Consider the following 4,579-nt stretch of genomic DNA (forward strand, 5'->3'; position numbering starts at 1 on the left):
ATTGCCACTTTTCTCACCAAATATTGTTTTGGAAGATACTTTTTCTCCACAAAATGTATTACATACATTAGCTTGTAATAGATTTATAATTGTTATTTTGAAATGAATTAATAGATAGTTTTAAAATTTGTATTAACAATGAGTACAGTAAATGTTAGTAGATGTAACCTACATAAACTGAAGCTCTTTGGGGTTTTCAATAATCTTTAAGAGTGTAAAGGGGTCCTGAGGCAAAGAAACTTGAGAATGCCTACTTAATCAACACTAGATATGTCCCTGCAGCACATGTTGGGTGAGCAGACCCCTGCACTTTGCCAGGAAGGAAGATGTAGGAAAATAGCTGTTGGGGAAATACCCAGAAATGCTGATAGCAGTTTTTTCTGAATTCTGAGGTTATTGATCATTATTATTTTATTTGCTTTTCTTTTTAAATTGTCTGACCTTTCCAATGAGAATATACTGCTTTTATGAGTAGAAGAATAATCAATAAGACAATTTTTACCTTGAAATACGTAAGTAAAAACAAGGATGGATAAGATCCCTGTTATTCCGACTCCTCCAACACCAAATGCACTGGTATATATTTTCCCTACATGTATGTGTAACAGTAACAATATTATACCCAGCAGTAATAGTAGTATAACTCCATATGGGTTCCTGGACCTGATTCCAATGTATGTAACTATGTGGGAGGGGGTCTTTCCACACATACTTACACCAAGCAATTCTTGAACACCAGCAGGGTGTCTGAGAACTCAACTCAATTCTGATGCTATGTGCCCAGAGACAGCACCAGATTTCCAGGCTAAGGGTTCTGTCCTCTAAGACTGCCCTTCACCCCTCACTCTGAAGGCCAGTCACAAGCCACAGGCAGTTCCCTATGCTTCTGACCTACTGGCTACAGATTGGAGGTTCCCACAACCTTCTCCTTGGGTTCAATTAATTTGCTAGAGCAGCTCACAGAACTCAGGAAAACACTTATGTTTTCCAGTTTAATAAAGGATCCTACAAAAGATACAAGTTAACAGCCAGACGAAGAGATTCCTAGGGCAAGTTACCAAATAAAGGAGCTTCTATCCTCATGGAGTTGGGGCCTGGCTTGGTGGCACATGGAGGCCTTCTGGTTTGGTAAGCATGGAAGCTCTCCCAGACTGAGAAGCAGCATTCAACCGAGCGGAACAGAAAGAGAGAGTGAGCTCTTCTCAGGGGTTTTGTGAGGCCTTCATTGCATAGTCATGATTAACTAAATTACTGGCCATTGGCTGATTCAGCCTACAGCTCCACCTTTGGGTGGGAGTCCAAAAGTCTCTCATGTACAAGACAAAACACCCATTTCACTTTTAAGACTGCAGTATTTTCTGGAACTGTGGATCAAGACCAAATGTACCTGGGAAATATACACTTGGTCATACGAATGACCACATATGTATTTCTTATGACTCATTATATCGCAATCCTTCATTACAGAAGCAGAGAAGTAAAAACTGAGGATAGGCTACCTTGAAGTTGTGATGTCCTCTTTCAAAAAGCTTGGATGTGAAGAAAAGGGGTGGGAGTGGTGAAGATGGGGCCCAGGAAGGGTGGAATTCTTTTAAATAATAGAAACACATCATAAGCATATGCTGAGGGTAGGATCCAGTGGAGAAGGGATGGTAGAAGGGAAAAGAGAGACAGAGACAAGGGTAAAGCTAAGTCCTGTGAGAAGGGGCTTCCCAGGAGCAGCTGGGTGGGGGGCGGGAAGAGCTGATGAGTGCCGGGAGGAAGTCTTCAAGTCCAGAGATGGAGAGAGAGAGAAAGCACAGGTGTTCTGATCATGTGTCTTTGTAAAGATACTGGAACCAGAAACAGAATGGCTGAAAGCACAAAGGATATAATCCTATAACCTGGGCGCAGGCAGGTTGTAGTGCCAGATAAAAATTCGGCTAAGAGTGCCAGATAAAAATTTAATAGGCACAAAGCCCCACTTATTTGTCATTCAGAAAACTGAGATAATGCCCTGCTATGCCATGCTGCTTGTGTAGACAGATCATTTCAATCTTTTCCAACCTCGACTTTTAAGTTACAAGGATATTGAGCTATTTAAACAATATTAACTCAAAAAAGGAGGAAAAAAGTAATAGTCAATGGTGAGTTCTTCCAGTAGATCTGAAGCAATGTAAAGTTCCATCATTTATTTTAAGGAAATATAAATATGATTGATAATTTGATACAGAATTCAGCAAACTAAGGCTGCAGGACAAATTGTGCCCGACACCTAATTTTGTTGAGCCCAAGAGTTAAAAATAGTTTTTCTATTTTTAAATGGTGTGGGCAAAAAATCAAATGACGAATGTTTCATGACATGTGAAAGTTACATGAAATTCAAATTTCAGGGTCCATAAGCAAAGTTTCATTAGAAGACACACACACAAGTCCAATTGGAACATGCAGCAAGAAAGCTAACTACAGCTCATAGAATTTTTATTAATACATATCAGTGCATAGGTGGGCTTCCAAGAGAAAGCGCTTTTCACATTTTGAAGATGATAAGGGTTGTAGTTTGGTAGGAAATTGGAAGGGAAAGCGAAGAGAAAAGGGTCTGCTGCACATGTCCTGTGAGCTGGGATGCTGGACGCCATGGGGCAGACCTGGGGGGAACAGGGAATGGGGGTTGGGGCGCGGCCAGCCGGTCACAGAGGTGAGTCCCTGACCGTCTCCATTTCAGGCCACAGGCGTCCACCCTGGCGCCTTCGGCTGAGGTGGTGCATCTTCTGTTTACCCCATTTTCGGGGTGCGTGTGGAGTGATGGAAGTTGTGAGACCCTGCAGAGGGAATACAAGTGAAATAGGGTCCTGGACTCTGCCTGCAGGATACTGTGATCTACCTGCAAGGTTCATCCCCTGCAAGAAAATTAGAAAAAACTCACAGCCTACATTGTTTGGAGTAGATTGTACAGACAGTCCCCAAGTTAATGCTTATTTGACTTACAATTTTTCAACCTTATGAGGGTGTGAAAAGGATACACATTCAGTAAAAACTGTACTTCAAGATTTTGAATTTGGTTCTTTTCCCAGGCTAGTGACATACAGGGCAGTGAGCCAGCCCCAACATCACCAGGGCAAACAAGCCCTACACTTAAGTCCATTCTGCTTTTCACTTCTGATTTCACAGTATTCAATCCATTACATGAGATTCTCAGCACTTTTGATTATAAAATAGGCTTTGTGTTAGATGATTTGCTCCAACTGTGGGCTAATGTAAGTGCTGTGAGCACGTTTAAGGTAGGCTAGACCTAGCGATGATGTGCAGTGTCAGGTGTATTAAATGCATTTGCTACTTACCATATTTTCAACTTAGGGTGAGTTTATCAAGAGGTAACTCCATCGTAGTCAAGGAAGATCCGTATATACAATGGGATATAAAGAACGTCTGAACTAAGTAAAGGTCTCCCAAATGATATTCCAGAATGAATGAGGGGAATTTGCAAATGGGTATCTTATATTTTTGGCCTAACATTGTTCAGACATTACAGTCACCATGAGGCTCACCCCACTTCCCCCAAATATGTTTCCTCTTCTGTCTTCACCTTTCTCTCTCCACCCCTCCCTCCCAGTCTCTGTCCCCTACCTGCCATCTTTCCCACCTTCTTCCTTTCTCCCTCTCTCCTGATTATTTCTCTCCTCCTATTTTCCTGCTTTGTTTTCTTTGCTTGATCATAGTAATGAAGTATAGAATGTTCATTTGCGACAGGAGATTACCACTAAATGAAAAACAACACCCACTGCCTCGAGAAGCAATTTTAATAATCTCTAACTACTTCTAATCCTACCATTTATATGGGCATAATTTTGCATCGTTGCTATCATAAAATCTATATCAAAGCAATGTTTGCTGAAGGCAGAAATTGGAGATTATGTGCATTCTCTCTAGTTTTAATGGTCCACTGCTCAGTTAACCCAGCCAGAGCTGTCAAAAGCAGCCAGGCACTTTCACTGCAACGGGATGCCAGCAATCTCTAGAAAGGAAAACATACAGACAAAAAAGGCAACCACTCCAGTGCCACAGGGTAGGAGCACCTTCAGGTGTCCCATATCCTTCCCACATAGAACCACCCTACCTGATTCGCTGAGTCCCCGTTGCTGTATAAAGACCCTGGTTCTCCCCACCCTGCCCCCATCTAATAACATACTAGATAGTAAGCCTGTTCTCTTCAAGGCATGGACTGCTTTATATGCCTATAGCTATCATTTTATGTAAGCACCAGTTTGGGAATCTGATCAGCAGACTACAAAATCACTTAGCTCAGCCTTGATATTCTTTAGAGAAAACTTATCTGCTTAGCCAGCCAACCTTCCTATTAGATGCTCACTTCTGGGGCTACGAAGTTAAGAAACAAACAAAAATCAACTCCTGAGTGACCCAGGAGGCCCTTGCACTTGTGTTTTGAAGAAAGAGTCAGTGTGAACCTGGGGGTGTTCTCCTGTAATCCTCACAGTAACTCCATGGTACAGGTAATATAATTACACCGTTTTTCAGAGGGAGAAACTAAGGTTTAGTCACCAGCCAGAATTACACAAATGTTAATGTGAAGTCAGAACCC

This window comes from Manis javanica, chromosome 6, assembly GCF_040802235.1.
Source record: "Manis javanica isolate MJ-LG chromosome 6, MJ_LKY, whole genome shotgun sequence".
NCBI lineage: Eukaryota > Metazoa > Chordata > Mammalia > Pholidota > Manidae > Manis > Manis javanica.